The 22,164-nt window shown below is 42.1% G+C and overlaps 1 long non-coding RNA gene across 2 annotated transcripts in view; it reads left to right on the forward strand.

The window, feature by feature from the left end:
• LOC142830612 (uncharacterized) overlaps positions 1 to 22,164 on the forward strand; it is a 57,351-nt gene that overhangs the window by 23,956 nt on the left and 11,231 nt on the right. The window contains exon 1 of one of the 2 annotated variants that reach the window (XR_012906022.2): positions 8,482 to 9,339. The exons of the other annotated variant lie outside the window; for it this stretch is intronic. This is a non-coding gene — a long non-coding RNA (uncharacterized LOC142830612). Of the gene's footprint in view, positions 1 to 8,481; positions 9,340 to 22,164 lie in introns of those variants that run through there. 2 annotated transcript variants of the gene reach the window in all.

Below are 22,164 nucleotides of genomic sequence, written 5' to 3' on the forward strand. Positions count from 1 at the left end.
GTAGGGTTGCCAGGTGACCCGTATTTTCACCTCCTGGTAGGGAAAAAAAATCTGAAAATACTGGACATTTTAGGTGTCCTGTATGTTCTGAATTTTTTTAACAGGAGGCGAAAATACCGGATTGTACGGGTCAATACCGGACACCTGGCAACCCTAATGACTTATTAAAACAATCTGTAAAGCACTAACAACCAGCCTCCATCCATCTGCTTCTTTCTTCTCCCTTTCCTTCCTGGGACTGGAAGGTTGTGAATGGGCCTTAAATAGTCCCTTGCCATGTGTGTTCACTACTTAGACTCAACAATGTATTGAAATCCCACGGGTAGCTATTACATTAACTTTTCCACATCTGAGGAATATATCCGTGTAATCGCAAAAGTTTCTCTCACCAGCAGAAGTTGGTCCAATGACAAATATTATCTCGTGTCTCTTCAATGGCAAGGAACGCTCACTACCTTGTAAAATCAGTACCACAATTTGCTACCTTCTCAATTTCATCCACTGATTGATTCTAAGTGAGTACCGTTGCCTGCTGGATCAACTGTGCCATTCCAAAACCCAACCATATCCGTGTCACCTCTAAATTATAATATACTCCAATTACTTTATACTTGAAATCCACAATTCAGCTAAGGCAGAATTCAACTACCTACATTTTGAATATCACAAAACTGCTGTTAGCTAGTCTGTTTACCACTTTCCTATTTGCTTCACCATTGAAGTTGATCAAATTTGAAGACCCGTGTTATTGGTGGTCTAGGTTGCTCTTTTTTGGTTTTGGTTTTTTGGTTTTTTTTTTTGAGAAATTGCCTTTTACCATATTCAGTGTACATCAGCTAATTTTTTAATATAAATTCTCTGCAAAGAATAGAATAACTTTCTCAGGTGGGTAGTCTGAGGCTCCTCTGGAATTTTTCTCTCTCTGAGATTTATTAGATATTTTTAAACCTGTCTGTAAGATCTGGATGCCCAATTCCCATTAATAATAGTGTGAATTAATGGGAAGTGGATATCCAAATTAATTAAATTAGTTAATTCAAATTAATGAGGATTGGGCATCCAAATCCTTTAGGCAACCTTTCAAGTTTAATTCTAGAGAGCTTCAGGGACATTGCAAGACAAAAAATAAAGCCTGTGCCATAAGATCTCAGAAATATGGAAATTTTAGTTCTGCAGACATTTTTAAAATGGATATCAACACAACTCAGTACCATAAAAAGAAGACTAGCTGTTTCTCCAAAAATGGAGAAATGTAAGATACTAGCAATAAAATAAAGCTGTTCATAATGTGGTTTACATTCAAATAGTTACAGCTGCATATTGAATTTAAGGGGCTTGTTGAAATAAGTATAAACATTTACATTTACTATTATTCATAATATTTTTTACTCTACACTTCCTGCTGATTTCAGTGGCTGTTTTCACACAGTACATCCAACAGTGAAATTCCATGAATGCTAATTCTAGAATACTTTGATCACTTGTATACAATTTTAAATCTTTGTAAATCTAGTATGTTGACTTGCTAAGGCTGTGTCCAGACTCAGGGGTTTTTTCGAAAAAAGTAGCCTTTTTTCGAAAAAACTTCCCCTGCGTTCAGACTCAAGCCGCGTTCTTTCGAAATTAATTCGAAAGAACGCGGCTTTTCTTTCGATGGCGGTAAACCTCATTTCACGAGGAAGAACGCCTTCTTTCGAAAGTTCCTCTTTCGAAAGAAGGCGTTCTTCAATGTAAATAGGGCTTCTTCAAAAGAGAGCATCCAGACTCACTGGATGCTTTCTTTCGAAAAAGCAAGCCGCTTTTTCGAAATTTCTCCGTGCAGTCTAGACGCTCTCTTTCGAAAGAAGCCTGCAGTCTAGACATAGCCTAACTGGTTTGTTGTGTACTCAGGTGTTTCACAGTACTGTTCAGTGCATAAAGTCATTAGGCCAGCTAAATACATATCAAGGGTTGGAGTTTTACTTTTAATGCAAATGTGGGTCTCAGTAAAATCACTGTAGTTTTTCTGAGGAACAAAAATTAAATATTAATTGCAAGCCAATAACAGATTCTCTTTTTGGTATGTGTTCTTTGGAGCTGCCTCAATCTTCTTCCTGCTCTTCCACTTACCCCACGAGATTTAATTATAAAACCAGTGACAGCAAGTCCCCCTCAAGAGAACTTTTTAAAATAAACTATGACCCTGCTGTCAGGGGAATGTTGATTTTAATCTACATGTATTAGAAACCTTTGCCTCTGATAAGGAAGAACTAAAGATTATAAAGGCGGTTGGAATGGTACTTCATTCAGTCATTGTTCAGTTCTCAAACAAATCATTTCTTGTAAAACAAATGTAATCTCTACCACTGTCTATTTCAAACAGAATGCTAGACACACTGACAACAGAAGCAGCTTCTTGTAGGTTGCAGGAACAATTGGTATAAGACTTCATGTATTTTTTAAAGTTGTTTCTGTTCAATTCTATCACGTAGTTTATAATTCACTCATATGGGGAAGTTAGTCTGACTACAAAGTGAAGTTACTTGTTCCGAGGAAGTGTATTAAAGTCAAAGTCCTTTGTAATAAAGGAAAAGAAGTTATCATTTTTGCAGGATGTGAGAGAATAGGTTTTCATGTAGCTCAAAAACACTTGCAAAAGGTTCACTTTAATCTGAAAGTCTCTCACATTTAAAAAAAGCAAGATTACAAACAAGTGTACATAACCTCATTTTCTAAAAGTTTATGATCAAACGTTAACATAGACACTCGGGATTTGACTTCTGAATAGCTTATTGACATCATAAAGCTATATATAAACAGTTAGGATGATATGGGGTAAGTATTCACAAAGGCCTGGTCTACACTAGAGGATAAATTTGACCTGGCTGGGGATAATCTCCCTGCTACAGGACCTCTTTTCCGATGACTGACTTCCCAATTTTGGTATAAAGTCCTTGCTGGTGGCAGTGGCAGGGCCACACACAAAGTGCTGCCATACAAAACAGACAACCAGAAACAAATCTGCAAACAGCCATAACTGGGAGGAGACAAAGGTGGCTGCAAATGTTATGCTGCTTCTATTAAAGGCACAGTGTAGAAGAGAACTGCAACATTCTCCCAGAGCCAGACACAAACAAATGAAATCTCCATTGATTTTTTTCAAGCAATCATTATACATCTGTTTTTTATGAATCCGTTATCTCCAAGGGCCCCAGCCTCTTTGTCCGTCTGGTGAAGATGTGTTTCAATCTAGAGATGAACATTGCACTAGCCTGACTTTGGCAGGGAAGAAGCCTGTACATGTTAATTGTGATTGTAAGGAGCATGAAAACAACCAGTACCTTTCCTCCAAACTCCCCATGGCTCACATTTCCAGGAATGCTCAGCATGTCTATGGCTTACAATAACTGCTTTCTCCTGGGAAAACAGAGGCTTAAACTTTATTGATGTTAAAATGTCCCAGCTTGGCCAGATCTTTCCTCGTGATGTTGTCATACACTGAGCCATTACAAGCTTCCCACAGATCTCCAAAGACTTGAAATTACTAATATTATTCTTCCTTAAGACCAGATAATTGGAAGACTCCAATGCATGTAGTCATTGACAATAGTAACACATGCTAGGATGTTGTAGTGTGCCTTCAACATGATGTATCTGTGTATACTGTACCTGACTACACTAACTATATTCAGTGAAAGGTAAAAATAGACACGACAGCTCTTGAATTGGATTTTTCCCAAAGGATGGCATACTTCTGTTTGAATGACAAGCAGGTCATACTTTATCCATTCTGCCAGAAGGGTGATTCATTAACTGCATACTGTGTGTAGCTTTTTCTTTCCAGTTGTCCTGAATGTCTTGCTATCCCATTAGCAGAAAGCTAGCTGCTGTTCTTGGGACACTATAGCAAGAACATTTCAGTAAGTTCTTTGACCACATTAGAAGGGTTTTTTTTTTGTATTGCCTTCACTCAAACTACACAAGGTTAGGCTTTCAGTGCACCTTTCTTGGTATTTCAATTTACTGCCACCAGGCTTATGTCTTGCCTTTGCCAATGTTAGTTACTGAGATTAACCTTTTTAGTCCTCTTTCTTGTAAATTAAATTCATTTGCATATTAATTATTCTCTCAATATCTCTTTAGTGTTAGCAAAGAGAGCATCTTGAATGCTAAGAACCTCCAACCAACCAGGATCAGTTCTTAACATATATTTGAGAATTTTTTAATGTAATTGAGTAATATGTTGTCTCTAATTATCTCCATCATAGCATCATAGAACCCTAGGGCTGGAAGAGACCTCAAGTTGTCATCAAGTCCGGCCCCCTGCTCAAAGCAGGACCAACTCTAACTAAATAATCCCAGCCAGGTCTTTGTCAAGCCAAGATGTACAAGCCTCTAGGAATGGAGATTCCACTATCTCCCTAGGTAACCCATTCCAGTACTTTACTACTCTTCTAGGGAAATAGCTTTCTTTAACAGCCAACCTAGATGTCCCGCACTGTAACTTGAGACAATTGCTCCTTGTTCTGCCATCCGTCACCACTGAGAACAGCCTCTCTCCATCTTCTTTGGAACCTCCCTTCAGGAAGTTGAAGGCTGCTATCAAATCCCCCCTCACTCTTCTGCAGACTAAACAAACCCAACTCCCTCCACCTTTCCTTGTAGGTCATGTGCGCAGGCCCCTAATCATTTTGGTTGCCCTCCGCTGCACCCTCTCCAATGAGTCCACATCCTTTTTGTAGTGGGGGGCCCAGAAAGACACAATACTCCAGATGTGGCCTCTCCAAAGCTGAATAAAGGGGAATAATGACATCTCTGGATCTGTTGGCAATACTCCTCTTAATGCAACCTAATATGCCATTAGCCTTCTTGGCTACAAGGGCACACTGTTGACTCATATCCAGCTTCTCATCCACTGTAACCCCCAGGTCCTTTTCTGCAGAACTACTACTTAACTGGTTGGTCCCCAGCTTGTAACTATGCTTGGGATTCTTCAGTCCCAAGTGCAGGACTCAGAACTTGTCCTTGTTGAACCTCATCAGATTTCTTGTGGCCCAATCTTCCAAATTGTCTAAGTCACTCTAGACCCTATCTCTGCCCTCAAGCATATCTACCTCTCCCCCTAGCTTGGTGTCATCCACAAACTTGCTGAGGGTGCAATCTATCCCCTCATCCAGGTCATTAATAAAGATATTGAACAAAACCGATCCTAGAACTGAATCTTGGGGCACTCCGCTAGAATCCGACTGCCATCCGGACATCGAGCCATTGATCACTACCTGCTGGGCCCGGCCTTCTAGCCATCTTTCTATCCATCTTACCATTGTAAAAGCTGTAGAAACCATTTTAATATTTAGCTATAAGCCATCTTGTATATCAGAAACCATTTCAACTTTTCTCTCAAGCACGTAGACCAGAGTGAACTTTCTGTCACCCTGTGAGAAGAGGCCTACAGGATGGGCTATTGGTATGTGTTAATTGGGCTGGTTGGGACAGGAGATGTACTCCCTCGTACCTGTCCACCATCTTGTGAATAAGGCTTTGTTTTTCCAAATTTAATTTAGGATTTCTGTAATTGGATGCCCTGACGTCAGACTGTTTGGCTAAGGGTATAACGATACTAGGATTGATTGTATTAGCAGCTTTACTGAGCCCGGCTTTGCTGGGACCATGTTTGGCTCATGCTGTGCTTTATTAATTAATAAAGCTGTTTGTTAGCTGCCTAAACAGAGAGGAGCGATTTTTTTTGCTTCAACAATTTGGAGGTTCCATCAAGATTCCTAACGCGCCACTTGCCCATATGGACAGACCGGCACTCCACTTCCAAACCTCTCAGCGCGCTCAATAGAAGGTAAGGAGATACCTGTTATGAAATCTCCTGGCGAGGGCTTAGGATTTGGAGTGACGGCCAGCCATTGGGGTAAGGGGAGCTACGGAATCCAATTTTGAGGAGTGGCTAACATTTTTCTCTGTCTGTGTCTGTCTTTGTCTATTAGGCCTGTCTTATGTGTCACAGTTCCAAAAGGGCACACTGGTGTCTCTAGTGAGGCAGCCATGCGCTGGACCCTCTGTGTTCGGACGCTAAAAGCTGGTGTGCTGCCATTACACTCTCTCAGCACGTAGAACTGTGGGGAAGCTTTGTTGTCTCTTTCTGTTACTTGTGGATGTAGTACTGACCTCTGAGGCTAAATCCAGGCCATAGTATTTCCCCGTTCCGCCAGGCTGTCTCCAGGCGCCAGGACGTGGTGTTCTTCCGGGCTGGGGCAGGTGCCGGAAACCCCTGCGAGCCAGGTGGACTTTGAGTCCAGTGCCTCGCAACCAAAAAGGGGGGGGGGAAACAGTGCGAGCAGGTGAATTCTTAATTCGGTGACTTGCAGAGCGAGCAGGCGGATTCTGATTCAGTGACTCGCAGAGCAAGCAGGCGGATTCTGATTCGGTGACTTGCAGAAGAAATAGTGTAAGCAGAATCTTTTAAGCGCGCGCAGAAAATGGGGGTAGGTCAGTCTACAGGAATTCCAGTGCCTTTATGATAAGAGCCTTCTAGTATAGGATCCTAATGAAGTCTGATATTAAGTGCCGGATGTCTTAGGGCAACACCACTTAATAGAAACACCCATGAGAATTGGACAATAAAGAAAGATGCATCTAAATGTGGAAACTGTAGGAAAAATGTGAAAAAGGAGAAAAAAATTGTGTGAAAAAAAATGTGTGAAAAATGAGTATGAATGTAATGAGTGAAGAATGAGTGCCTCTGCATAGGTCTGAGACTTGAGCTGATCCCAGCTGCACCAGGGCTCTCCCACGAGGGAGCTCTGAACGCAAGGAGGGGGGGTCAGCTGAACCTCGAGACTCAGTGGATATGTGAGGGAGTGACGACTCCCCTTATTTCATGAGCTGCTAAGGTCTGACACTCTAGACCCGGCAGACTCTTTCTTTGGAGTGTGTAAAGTTAGTTTAGGTGGGGGTTAGTCAAAACACCCCACACTCTGCCGAAAGGCACCCCTGTGTACTACATGTACGTGCATAATGGTCCAAGGACGTGTAAGCATTTAACAAATTGGAAAAGAGGAAAAATTAAAGCCCTGAGTGATCAAAGTATAGCTCAGAAAAGCAAAAATCCGCCCTGCAGTAAGATAGGTAACTTAAAAGTTGCTGCAGCACCTCTGTGCCAAAATAATGCACAAGAAGTGGGGAAAAAAAAGAAAAGAGATTTCTCAGTTGGCACACCCATATCAACCAAGCTTGGGGGAAAAATTTGGCACAACATCACCCCTCTATCCCTCTTTATAACGCATACACAGGTAGAGAGGAAACATGAAAAATAACTGAAAGGAATTAGCTCTTCCCTTTGAAAACACGGGCTCCTGTAACAAACTTGCCCGATCCAAAGCAAAACACAAAGTTTAAAATAAGTTTAACAGTTTAAGGAAAGTGTTCCTCCAAATCCTAAGGGGGAGGGGAAAAAAACCCCTGCTTTAAGAAATGACTCCTTCTTTCTTGCAGCCTCTTTTAATCATCTTAACAATGAAACAGTCAAGTTAAACATTTGGCTACAGACACTTTGTTAAATCTATTAAAGAGAAAATAAGGAATTCTACTGAAACTTAATTGGTTAACTGCATAAAATAATAGAATCTATACATTGTAAATTTGTAAAACCTGCACCCTAAGAGTTAAATGTGTCTTCCAAGGAACCTAATTATTGTTTAAAAAAATCCAAGCCCAGAAACTTCACAGTGTTTCTGTTCAAGGCTGAGCTGATAGCACTTTTGGCTTGCTTTCAGATCCAAGGTTGTGTGTGTCTGCAAACTGCCTGTCTGTTCTGGAAGGGGGGGAGCACTGTCCCCCATAAGTAAGTCTGTAACATTGCATGTGATTCTTTTCAGGAAAGGAAAACCTTTTTGCTTGCTGGAATAGTAACTATCAAGCACCTTGTTCTAAGAGAGTTTCTGTAGCAGTAAAAAAAAAAAAAAAGCCTGGTCTGCAGTACAAGAGGGAAACTGAGGCATGCCACCTTTAACTTAATAATTAAACAATGAAGTAATTTACTCAAACCCTCTGAAGCTAGTGTTCAAAATAAAAGCATACCATTGGGTAACAGCAGGCTGATCAAAAAGTAGCAAAAATCTGTAAAGAAAAAGTGTTCTAAAATATAATGCACCACCCCAATGTGGGTAGAAATGTTTTCTTTGTCTTTCAGATCATCAAGAAGCGCTAATATCATCTGAAAATTAACTGAAGAAAAAAAAAACCATGGTTCTGTGTCATGACATAATTAGGCTTCTAATCCGAACTTGCTAGTCCGTGCCACGTGTAGCCGTGCGGCACAGGGTTCGAACTAGCCAGCATTTAAAAATGGTGCCGGCTGGTTTCATGCAAATGATGCCCGGGAAATTCAAATCCCGGGCTTCATTTGCAACTGCGGATGACTACATTATCCGCGCTAGTTCGAACCAGCGGGGTAGTATAGACATACCCTGAGAAATTTTCTCTTTCTGCAGCCAGTTTCTTTCCTGACCAGCTCCCCAGCCATGATCAGAAGACAGACCCTTCAGAATCAACATGCCTTGGCTCCTACTGCAATCCACATGCCTGTGTAAGTGTGTGGATGCCTGAATGAATGTGTGTGAATGAGTAAATAAATGGTGTGTATGTGTTTGTTTGTGTGTGTGTTAGATGATTCCTCTTTTGTTTAAACCTTTAGTGGCAGCTCTATCCTCTTTAATTTAACCATATAGTGGAGTGTTAATTCCTCAATCACTAAATCCATACTAGTGTAACCCTGGGTGGTCTCCAGTGGGAATTTTTGGGTAACACTGCCCACCTCTTTCCCATACCATGTTGCCTATGTAAGGGGACTGTTACCCCTTACTAAAACTCTGTGGGAGGTTTTTGGGTTTGCCAGCTCCCACTTTCAGAGGGGAAGAGTTCATGAGACTGACTGACCCCAGAGACAATGGAAAGCAGCCAACACGCCAGCTCAGCTTGATTGACAGTTTGGACAGGCCAGTGAGGACAGTGAGAGGCCAGGCCCCGTCCTCCCTGTGAGCAGGGATTGTTCTGGCTCTCTCTCTGAACAAACAAGCTGTGTGCCCAAGAGGTCCTGCAAAGACAGAGAGCTGAAATAGGAGTACAAGCTGTGTGAAGAAGTCCTGCAAAAACGGAGCTGAGAGACAGCCCAAGCAAAGCAAGCTGTGTGCGGAGGGGCAGTTTTTGCAGCAGCTGAGCCTGACACGCAGCTCAAGAGCGCAGACCCTGTGTTGAGCAGCAGACTGGCAGTGCTCAGAGAGCCAAAAGGAACAGAGAAGCAACGCAAGAAGCTAGAGACTGGCCACACAGCACAGCCTGCAGCTGGATGTGGTGAGCAGCTGGGAACTGCAAAGTGTGGGGAGAGGCTCTGGACTGGGAGAGGGGTCTGGCCACTTAGAGCTTGAGGCTGTGTGGTCACTGCCAGAGCAAGCGTGTCCAGCCTGCAGCCCCCTGCAGCACATCCAAGGCCTCTAAGGGGCCTCTAAGGAAGAGACTGTGAACTGTCCTTACACTCTGCAGACTGCTGTGTTGATGTCCCTGTGCTACAGAGCAGGGCTGTGTGTTCTCATTTAACCATTCTCATTTTTTTCTTATTCTTTTCTCTTTAATCAGTTGATGTTTAATAAATTGTATTTGCTTTGAACCTTATGAAGTGATCACTGGGCCAAGAAGGCCTGCAGTGTAAAGAGAGCACCTCAGAGTGGAGACACCCTAACTCATGCCCCTAGTGTCTACAAGGTCAGGGATTAAGCCCCAGGAAACCTGGGCCCAGCCTTGTTGGGGTTTCAAGGGCTCTGCTACTCAGGAGAGTGGAGGGGGAGCCCTCAGGATCAGGGAGCCGTGGGGTAAAGGAAGTGGGAGCGGGGACTCAGATCCTTTCGCTGGTTCATTTCACCGGGGTGTATAGAAGCCAGGAAAGTTCCCCCCAATAGCGGGACCATTCCCCCGCTTACACCTAGTATAGTAATTGCCTAGTGAATCTTCAGGTCTGAGGAAACCTGGTGTCCAAAGTTTACATTACTCCTGCCCCCTTCAAACTACTGGAAGCGTCTCATTAATATAAACAAAGCTAAGTGATTAGTAATGGATACTGGATATAGCAGATAACTTTTATAATGGACAGAGTGGTCACTGAAAGATAATTGTTAGTAGAGACAGCTTCTGTAAGGGCTGAAACAATCAAAAATGTAGTAGTGGATTGGACATCAGTATGTCATCTAGACTGGTCCCCTGCACTTACGGCAGGATTAAGTAATAACTATAGTATTCCTGACAGGTGTTTATAAAATTTGTTCTTAATAAAACCCCAAGCAATTGAGATTCTACCACCTCACTAAGCAATTTGTTTCAAAGAGTCATTGAAACATGCTTTAAGAACAGTTGACTGTCACAGGTTTTAGTATTAATGACTGGATTCACTTTAGAATCCAAGATTAACCTTCTTACTCAAAGAGGTAAACTGAAGACTTGTAGTTAGGAAAATAGAATGTGGCATGTTTAGACACTGGAAAGTATTTCTCTCTTCCAAAAAGAGCTTTCTGTGTCTCATATTTAAAAAAAAAAAAAAAAAAAAAAACAGGTTTGGGGAATTAGGTGGGGAATGCAACATGCCAGCATCCCAGCAGTTATAAAGGAGCAGGAGCCAAGAAGCCTTCTCTTTACCTTACACCAAAAGGAGATAGCATATCTATTCTCTGTATAGTGCCATCCGGATTCTAGAATTTCAGTTGTCTCTGTTATCTGACAATGTCAAATTATTACACTCAAACACCTACACAATGTCAGTCACTGATCATTATGAACTGTGTCTTTCATTTCCTTCCTTTGGCCCTGTCTTATTCCCCAAAGTGGGGCATCTGTTCAGTGTGGGATCTTGCTCAAACTCCATGTCACTTTTTATTCAGCTTTTCTCCTTAGCTCTCAAGGTTATAAAAACAGAGTCTGGGAGGTGACTTTCAGCACCAGCAAGTCTGTTTTGGCATTGAAGGCATTCAGTTTCACCAGTCTCTAATGACCTGCTAAAGATTGTCTGCCTCCTTTACTCATGCCAAGGAGTTCTCATTTCACAAGTGTGAATCAAGGTGGCAGAGCTGAGCCCTTACCATATGGTTACTACATCGTTCTCATACCTGGATGTGCCTTCTATTAGACTTTGCCTAACAAAAGAACAATGAAAGCTTTACTTTCTTCACCCCTCTAAATCTGATGCATCTGATGAAGCTTTCTATCTGACAGTCCACAGGCCTTCCATATTATACAGAATATTATCATTAAACCTATTAACTCCATTATTTTTCTCTTGTAATTCCATGATTTGATTCTACTATTGTTTGCGGGCAAAAACTAAACAAACAGAATTTGTAATGTGTTTTTAGATCCTAATCATATGCATTATCTTTCTTTCTGTCTGCACTGAGCAAGGTTTTTCATTTTAAAATGAGAAAGTTGAAATCCGTAATTATGGTTTTTGCACAGTGGTTGTACCTCATTACATAGTGTTTTATTCTTTATTCTACTTGGCTTGAGGCTATAAAATATAATAGTTTTTTCCAGACATTTGCTGTTTCTGTTTACAAGCTTAGCACATAGTTTTTTTGTTTTTTACTTTTCACTTAATAGACATTCAGTGTGTGAGACAGAAAATACAAGAGTCTCTACATACAGATGTTGAATATATAGTTTTTATTGTATTCATGACTTGAGGCCCCAACCAATATCAGGACCCCAGTCTGCTAAATGCTTTACATCCACGTAAGAGAGTCCCTCGTAGTCTAATTAGATAATACAGAAAGAGTTACCACAATATTGTGGAGGAGTCAGGCCACTTTAAGATTCCCAACCACAGGTTTTAAGCGACTCTCCCAAGATCACACTGGAAACTTGGAAACAAATCCATATCTATATCATAGTCCTTCAGCTGTTTGGTCATTTCCCCTCAGGAGGGCTCAAAGTGCCTCCTGTTTTTATAAAGAAGATAGGACCAGAGAAGCCTGGAAATATCATAAAATACAGACTTTAATTCCAGACTCTTGGCTATAGATAAACAAACAACCAAACCACACAACTGCTAAAGGGTCTTTAATGCACAGTCTCCACAGCAAGAGAATAATAAAAGCCACGTCTTCAGATGCCACTCTCCTTTCACACATAGCCACTGGAGGTGGAAGAGGAGAGAAATCATTTCCCAGAAAGGTTGATTTAAAGTTTACATTAATGCTGTTTTGGTTTACTGGAAAAAACGATCCCAGATGTCAGACTAGTTACAGAAGCTGGAGTTAGAATTTGTATTCCTGGATGGTCACTTGGACGAACATCCAGAAAACACAACCAGTTTCATCTGCTAAATCAGGGCCAAGTTCAGTTTCTACCCTAATAGAGCTTATTTGTCTCACTCCAGTGAATCCCAAATAAATCTATGTCAGACACTACAAGTCACTGAGATGTGGCATCAGTAAGTCTATAAGACTAGGCTCTGATCAAAGCCACTGAAATTAATGAGAGGAACATAGATCAGAAAAAAAATACTTCTTTGTTCATCATTTGGGATAAAACCTTTCTTGGAACCATTCATATGCTTTGAATTCAGCATTTGCTTAATTAGGTTACTTAACTGGGACCATCATTAACAGTTCTGAACACCTCTATAAACATTACTGTGTAAGTTTGAGCCTATGCAAACATTTTATTTGTATAAAGCAGAACTCTGTTATTGCTATTGTGACATGCTATTTGATGGAAATGTCTGTCAACTTACAAATTCCATTTGACTTTACAAATGCCATGTTGTATTTCAGCCTCCATTTGAGTGTAGCCTTTAGGGTAGCTTTGAGCATTCATTACAGAAAATTGGCATCTACTGGACAGTGTGTGGGAAGTGGGGAGAGAGAAATCAAGGGCCACCAACATTAAGTGGCTCTATCCTCGTTGTGGGAAATCACGTGTGGCTGAGTATGATCATCTTCCATGGGAGTGGTGAACCCTCAGGTGGCTGCTAAGGCTGATCCTTGAACCACAAGTTCTATTACAGTGAGGACAGATGTTTCGAGGCACAGCAGGAAGTTGTTGACCATGACTAGAAGCTAATCTCTCCTTCCTCCTGCGTCTCGTCTCTTCTCAGCTTGTCGGTGGGCAAGTTCAAAATGCAGGGGGCCATTGTGGAGGACTTTTCTCTATTTTGAATGATCCTGGGTGAGTGTCTCCCAAGTGCCAACATCAATGTAGCACTTCTTTAAGTTATTCTTTAGTGAGTCCTTATAATGCTTTGTTGTTCTCCCACGTTATGGTATCCTTTCAGCTGAGAAAGCAGGACCTGCTTTGAAAGGCAATGGTCTGTATCCAAACAATGTGATCAGTCCAGCAAAGCTGCTGATGGATGATCATTGTCTTGATACTGATGGTCTTTGCCTCTTCCAAAACACTGATGTTAGTGCACCTGTCTTCCCATTTGATCATCAAGATCTTTTAGCAGCAGCGTTGGTGATATCTCTCAAGGACTTTCAAGTGATGTCTGTAATTGTCCAGGTTTCATATCCATATGTGACGGACCCAGTGGGATCCGCACTGCCCCAAGGGGGGCCTTTCCCCCTCTGGGGCCAGGAGGGGCAGCCCTGGCAGAGCTGAAACCAAGCACAGCGGAATGCGCACGGCTCCACAGCATCGGAGGCAGGCCCAGACCCGGTGGCTACGCACAGGCCAGACGCCCAAGGGGAGTTTCGGCTACACAGCTCAGGGAGGGGTGAGGGGCAGAGCTCCGGATCCCATGGACAGGTGAGTTTTGAGGCTTAACCCCGCCTGTCATATAGGGGGTGAGCTAATCCCTGAACTTAGGGCCCCGGGCTGGGACCTGGTGGAGAGGGTGGGCCCGGGTTCCCCACTTCCTCCTCTTCCCCACGTTCGACCTATTCAATCCACCTCCGCAGTGAGGGATGCCTGGGTGTCGTGCGACCCCAGACGTGGTACTCACAACCGCTGCCCGTAGAGAACTGACCATAGGGGATAGGACCCCTGGACCCTTAACGGGGATATGGCGGTGGATCCACTGAATCCTCTGGTTGGTCCAACCAGGGGTGATTGCACCCACAAGTGCTGCTGAGAGGGTTGGGACCCCGAGATACAGACCCCAAACCCTGACGGTGGGTCCACTGAACCCCCCAGCTCCAGCGAGAGGGGGTGCTCACACCCAGTAAATCTGTCACACCATACAATAGTGTTGGGAGAAGGACGGCTTGATAGACAAGAAGTTTGGTGTCTGTTTGAATGTTGTGATCTTAAAAAATCATGTGCTGCAAACGAGCAAAAGCTGCACTGGCTCAGCTCAGATGATGTTGGATTTCTACATCAATATCTGCCTTGCATAAAAGATAACTTCCAAGGTAGAGAAAATTATCGACATTCACCAGTGCCTCTCCATTGATTTTAATAGATGGGGCATATGGTACCTCATTTGGAGAGGGCTGATGGAGCGCTTTGGTCTTCTTGATGCTGTGAGTGGGACCAAGACTTGTGTAAGCATCAGCAATTACATTCAAGAAAGTTTGAAGATCTTTCTCTGGGTGGGCAAAAGCTGCACTGTCATCAGCATATGATAGACATGGTGGAAATCTTACTCTAAGCTTTCAATCTGCTAAGCCTAAATGCTTTCTCCATCCACTCTGAAGATGATTTCAACACCCACTGGGAGCTCCCCAGCAATAGGTAAAAATGATTGCAATATAGACCACAAACATGGTTGGGGCAATGATACAGCCCTGTTTGACTCCTGTTTGTACTTTGGAAGATTCCCTTTGGGAGCAGTGCTGCTTAAAACAATCTCTTTCATGTTGTTCTGAAGCAACTTTAGGACATTGAAGTATTTATCAGGACATCCATTCTTTGAAAGTACAGTCCAAAGGGCACAGCCTTTCACTGAGTCAAAGGCTTTAGTTAGATCAATAAAAGCCATGTACAGTGGTCAATTTTGCTCATTTTTTGACATTTTCCCTGTAGCTGCCAAGCAATGAAGATCATATTCACAGTTCTGTGACATGGTCAGAAGCCTTCCTGTGACTCTGGTAAAATGTCTTCTGACAGGAGCAGAAGATGGGTTGCAAGGACCCATGCCAGAACTTTGCCTGTAACAGCAAGGAAAGGGATACCATAATTCTTTTCACAGTCCACTTTATCGCCTTTCTTAAAGAGGGTAGCAATCAAGACATCCCTCATTTCACTGGGTATCTCCTCCTTTATCTAGATTTTCAAGATAAGCAGGCTAAACTGACAAATTAACTCTTGTCCACCAGCTTTAAAGACTTCAGTGGGGATCCCATCTGGACCTGCTGCCTGCAGAGGGATGCAGATTAGGCAGGTCGACTTTGCAAACGAGGTAGGGATTTAAATATCCTGTGCCTAATTTACAGAAAAATGGTTGCCGCGTTTTGCCAACTCAGCACTTTGTCGGCAAAAAGCGCCAGTCTAGAGGGGGCTCTGTCGAGAAAGAAAGCCTTTTTCGACAGATCGCATAAACCTGCTTGCAGGAGGCTTGCTGACAGAGAGATGCAGTCTAGACATACCCTAGAACACACAAGCCTCTCCACCACTACCAGGAGAAGATCCTAGATAAACATTGAACTTTTTTCAGTAGATCCATTAACTTTGAGTAACACTCTGTCTAGCAGCGGGAACCTGGAAACTCCCCATGCAGAAAGGGTTAAGAAGTGTAGAAAGGGTTAAGAAATGTACTGTAGGCTTAAAAAATTTGGTCTACTTCCAGTAACTCAGATGACTCAACTGTGTGGTTCAATGCCAAGAAGGTCAGCCACAGGCCCAAGGACCAGACCAACATGTTGATCTGGCCCGCGGACTGCATCTGGTCTCTTTCTATCCTGTTGCTTATGTCTCCAAATTTCCAGGTGGTGGCTGGCCCCTATTTAAATGGCAGCAGGACCCTATGTAAATGGCTCACAGTCACGGTGCTACCCCAACAGAGGCCTAAGCCATGAGCCTTTTAAATATCCACAGCAACCCCAAGCAGCTCCCAGACAATGAAATACCAATGGGGCTGGGAGTTACAAGCCCTTTAAATAGCAACAATTTAAAGAGCTTGTGACTCCAGTCCCTGCCAGGGTAGCGCCACAACCAGAAGCCCTTAAAATAGCCATAGAAACCCCAGACACCTGTGCCAGGCAACATGGTAGCAGCGGGGCCAGGAGCTAGGAGCCCTTTGCCATGTTTTAATTCAAAGTCTCTGGCCCCATACAGCTCTGGGAATGCTAGTCCACAGCCCTGCCCTTTCCATCTCTGACTCGCCCCCTTCTAGGGGTGCAGCTGACCCATGACAACATACCAAAATTCATTAAGTAGTTCCCCTGCAAAAACTGTCACCCAGTCCTGCCCTAGATTAAGTGCTTGATGTGTCATAATGACAACAGTTGAAACAGACTTTCATTTTTAAACCGAGTGCAGCTGCTAATAGTACTGGTTGATCCAGAAAAGATAAGATGTTTCTGGAGTAATGAAAGAGTTTGACACTTGGTATGCTACTACTTACTTGTACTTTATGACATGTTAGGAATGTACAAAATATCAGAAGCAAAAATGTTAATAACATTTTCGAATTTGGAGAAATTCCTATATTTAAGTCCTTTGGAAATTCTGTTTCATGTGTGTGAATTTGTTTCTTTTAAAAAAAAAGTTTCAAACTGAAACAAAACAAAGCCAAAATTTTCCCTGAAATAGAAATTCTAAGTTTCAACCAGGTCATGAGATCTTATTCTACCTATATCACTAAGTAGAAAAAATGGTGCCAAGTAGATTCTTGGTAGATAGTTAAGGGAGTTTGGGTTGGGTGTGGAAAAAGAAGCTGGTATGGAAAAATGTGAGAAACACTCTAGTATTGCCCCAGACCATATAACCTGATGATCTTATGTTTTAATCAGAACACGTTTGCATTTATTAGTATCTTAACTATTTTTAATCCTTCTCTCCCTGGATTTTGGGCTTTCAAACTTGGGCTCTATTTTCCTTCCAGCCATCTCTTCCGTTTGTTCACTCAATCTTATCACAGGGAGATTTTATGCATTTGTTTTTCTAGCTCAATTTTATCAATAACAGTGTACTCACATCATTTTTTTAAACTCCCGTCAATTGCAAGGAAATGTTGATGTCCCTTTCACATCTTATTTTTCTTACTCCCATCTAGTGCTTTCACTATTTACTTCAGTATTCATCCCTTTTATGATTAATACTCAAATTGAGACATCTCTAAAATTCTGGTTCACTTTATGTTAAAGTCAGTTAATTTTCCCCTCAGAGTTTCCTCTTAGGAAACATTACAAAATTTTGTTGTCAAAACCTGTCTTTTGGTGACAAAGCAATGACTATACGCTTCAATGGGACTTTTTTGGGGAAAAAACACTTAGGCTAGGTATATACTATAGGGTTTTTTTCAGAAAAAGCTATGCAAATTGCACTCTGCAAATTGCACTATGCAGTTTGCATAGCTTTTTCTGATTGCTTTTCTGGAAGAGGCTTTTCCACCATTTGGCACCATCTAGACAGAGCCAAATGGCGGGAAAGCCTCCTCTTTCTGAGGATCCCTTATTCCTCATAGAACGAGGTATACAGGGCTCCCCGAAAGAGCGCTTTTGTTCTTCCACAAAAAAAAGTGGAAGAGCAAACACATTCCCTGGATGCGGCGGGGTTTTTTTGGGATACCAGAGGTATCTCAAGAAAACTCCTGACAGTGTAGACATAGCCTTAGTTTTAGTGACAAAGAACTTCCACCCCTAAAAGAGACTTCTTTTTCTTTTCTCCTCCCTTTATTTTCAACAAAGACCCAAGGTAAACCTCTGCTATTTCTTTTGTTGACAGAACTAGCTTCCACCAATATCCCACAGTGCCTGCTCTGATGGCTCTGCTCAGCTTTGATCTCTGCTACCCTCCAGGCACAATTCCCTTTTCAAAGCTGACTGCTGCTTCCTTTGTGGAACAAAGAGCAACATTCAACAGGGCTCCTGTTCTGCCCTGCACTAGAAACACAGTGGCAGGCAGACTCCTGCTGCAGTGCGGGGTGGTGAAGTGGGGCAGGATGCTGTGCTGCTATGACATTCCTCAGCACAGAACACACTGAGCTATTCATGATGCTGGTCCTGGCAGCTGAAGAGGCTCTGGGGAGAATCCCAAGATGTGCAGAGATCAGCTCTCCCTTCCCACAACACAGCACTGTGGGATGCTTACCCAGAGTGTACTGTTCACACAGGGATGGATATAGGGCAGGGCGAGCGGGGTGGCCACCCCGGGCCTTGCGCTTCAAGAAGCCCTGCGGCAAAGGGGGGCCCCCGCGAAATTGTGCTGCCCTGAGCCCCGCAAAATAGTCATCTGCCCCTGTGTTCACACTGTTGATGAGGTGTGGAGATGATCTATTGACAGAAGGAGCAAGTGTGAACACCCTCTGGTGATTTTTGTTTTGTTGACTCTTGGGTATCGACATAAGTTTTGTTGACATAGCTTGGTAGTGCAGACATACCCTCAGTTTATTAGCTGATGACAACGCTTATCAGGTTTATTATATTGACTGCCTATTCATTTGGGACCTAGATGGGACCATAGCAGTGGAATACTCATGTTTGAACTCATAAGAAGTCCCATTTTTATGGAATACCTTGGTCACTGGACAGTTGCTGGTGGGATGGGCAAGGGAGAGCCAAGAAGCACAGATTAAGGTGTGTATATCACATAAATACCCCAGCACAGAAGATCAGTAGTAGCAGTGATGGAACCTGGAACTTCTGGGTCTTTACATACAATCTCAGCTCTCTGAACTGGGAGACCCAGGTCTAGTGAACGAGGCTATACAGATAGATCAATCTTTGTGGCCTAACCACCACCAGAGGGGGACAAAAAGACATTGAAGGATGTGGCTTATGCCATCATGAGCTCATCTAACAATTAACATGAAAAAAGTGCACACAGGATAAAAGCCTCAAATAGTCAAGTGCAAGTTGAAAATTCAGTGTTGTATTACTTCAGTTTTATGCTGGTGTATCTACAAATTGGTGTAAAACTGGGTAACAGTGGTGAGTCTGGTTCTATGGGTATATTGGTTGAAAGTGCAATGGGGGTAAGGAGGCATTTTGTGTCCTTGTGAGTGCTCCTTCACTATTCCTCAGGGAGACACAGCACTCTACTCCCTGGTCTACATTAGGGAGTTAATTTGAAATAACAATCCTTATTTCAAAATAACAAGCAGAGCATCCACACTACCAAACCCGTTATTTTGAAATAAGGGAATGGCTATTTTTAAATAATAAGCCCTGCTTTCCACAAAGAATAATGCTTATTTTGAAATAGTTATTTCAAAATAGCGGTAGCGTGGATGCTCCTCTGTTGCTATTTCAAAATAATTGCTCCTCAGAGTCATTTAAAGTAATTGCTCCCTAGTGCTTCCTGGGGCTCTAAGTCTAGGTAGTGTGTCCACACAAAGGAAGCCTGCCTCGGACTAATTTTGAGGCTTCCCTGTACTATGGACACACTATTTTGAAATAGTGATTTCAAATAATGGTGGAACCCGCCCCACCACCTTAGTCTCAGGGAGCCCTTCATCCCGCCTGCTCCTGGGGTGGGGGAGACCCGGGACTAGAAATTATCACTATTTCAAAACAAGTTACTTTGAAATAATTTCCTAGTGTAGACCTTCAAAAAAAGGGCAGGAGCGCAGACAGTAAGCAGAACCACTGCCCTGCCATGCATGATGGTGTGCACTGCATTCCATGCAGGGATGTAGTAGTGTGCATAACTCTTGTGGCACACCAGGGAGCTATAGGAGATGGGGAACTTTTTTTTTGAGGGGGTGGCGGTTCTATTGGTAGTAGAGTAGAACTGCACCAAATCATAGGAGACTGCACCTAAATGGCATGATCAAGCCTGTAAATACATAATGGCTGTGTCTAGACTGGCAAGTTTTTCTGCAAAAGCAAGTGCTTTTGCGGAAAAACTTGCCAGCTGTCTACACTGGCCGCTTGAATTTCCACAAGAATACTGACTTCCTACTGTCTGAAATCAGTGCTTCTTGCAGAAATACTATGCTGCTCCTGTTCGGGCAAAAGTCCTTTTGCCCAAAGCTTTTGCGCAAAAAGGCCAGTATAGACAGCTCAGATTTGTTTTGCGCAAAAAAGCCCTGATCGCGAAAATGGCGATCGGGGCTTTTTTGCGGAAAAGCGCGTCTAGATTGGCACGGATGCTTTTCCGCAAAAAGTGCTTTTGCGAAAAAGCGTCCGTGCCAATCTAGACGCTCTTTTCCGCAAATACTTTTAACGGAAAACTTTTCTGTTAAAAGCATTTCCAGAAAATCATGCCAGTCTAGACATAGCCAGTCAGATTTGTCACACTCCCTGAAAAGTTAAATCCCATTTTTAAGTATTTATGCATGCTATCATAGAAGGCATGAAAAGATTAAATCAAATAAAGATAAAGCACAATATTATTATGTATAAAATTAATATATCAAATATAGCAACAAATTTTCCAAGAATTGTGCAAATGCTTAACTTTATGCACTGCAAAAAGTGTCAAGCCACCAGTACTATTTAGGGTCCATTGGTTTTATTATAAAATGAAATTTCCTTCATTTGGGTGTTTTTAAAAGGCTTACTTCAATTCAATGCCATTAAAGAATACACATTATAACACACATACTATTCTAGGGCAATCTATCAGTTATAAGAACTGATCACAAAGTTACATATCTAAAACTTTCCCAGTAGACAGAGGTTGGAAACAAAGGTCACTGAAGGTACGTCTAGACTACAGGCTTTTGTCAACAGAAGTTTTGTCAACAGATACTGTCAACAAAGCTTCTGTCGACAAAGAGCGTCTAGACTACATTCAGTTCTGTCGACAAAGCAAGCTGCTTTGTCGACAAAACCCTGTAGTCTAGACACAACCCTACAGGCAATAACACCTTCTGTCGACAGAACTCTGTCGACAGAAGGCGTTATGCCTCGTAAAATGAGGTTTACCAGCGTCGACAAAACTGCTGAGTTCTGTCGACGTTATGTCGACAGAACTCAGCGGTAGTGTAGACGGAGGTTTAGTTTTGTCGACAAAAGTCCACTTTTGTCGACAAAACCCTGTAGTCTAGACACACCCTCAGGCAAACAAATCAGTCTTTTCATTAAGTTTTGGAAATCTCATAATTCAGAGTTTCCTTAATAGCATCTGCAAGCTATAAATTCAAAACCACAAAACATTTAATACTTTGATAATCTCTAAAGACTATCAAGCAGAAGAAAAAAAGAAGTGTGGCTTATTACTTTTCCAATTGATTTAACACCACAATACTAGATTTATTACCCAAACTCCTCAAACCAACCTCCTGAGATAAATCTTATCTTGCTTAAAATCTACATTCAAATACCTGTAACTTCACAACCTTTACTCTCTACAGTATATTTGTGATCATATCAGTTTACCTCAATTTACCAGGTTGTTTCAGGTGGAGTTGGTGAACTACATATTCATGCTTTCAGAACAGCCTCTCATGTAGTATTACTGCATCTTTGAATAGTTTTTAAGTGTCCCTCATTTTAGACCAAAATTGTGTTCCACACAAAGTAGATCCTCACTTTCATGATACTTTCTGCAGTACAACAGATTTAGGAAGAGAGGGAGACTTATTTACACTTGAGGAATAAATTCCAGATTAGGTATAATTTCCAATTTGAATAATTTCTCAGGTGTCTCCCATTTTGGTTTCTTGGAACCCACATTTGGGGGTTGGGGTAACTTTATTCTGAGTTACTAATCAGTCAATGGAAATTTTGCTTGAGAAAGGAATGCATGATATGACCATCATTCTTGATGACAGAAGGGTCATTGACTGTTTTGGAGCTCCTGGATACCTTTTCGAAGTTTTATTCAAAGTTATTTTTATTTTAACTTTTGTCTATTCTTAGTTATGATCTGTCTCAAATATTAATTTTACAAAGGTTCATTTTACTTGGAAACTATTAAAACATCCTTTCCTTATAAAAAGAGAATTCATTTATGAACACTCTTTTCAGCTTAAAATGGCACACCAATACAATGTAGTCTTATGAGTAACACTGTTGGAGTTCTATTACCCAAGTCTTTACCTCTCCTACCTTAAAAGGAGGAGCCAGTGACTTTGACTGTTAAAGA

This window comes from Pelodiscus sinensis, chromosome 9 (assembly GCF_052426305.1).
Source record: "Pelodiscus sinensis isolate ZL-2025 chromosome 9, ASM5242630v1, whole genome shotgun sequence".
Taxonomy (NCBI): Eukaryota; Metazoa; Chordata; order Testudines; family Trionychidae; genus Pelodiscus; species Pelodiscus sinensis.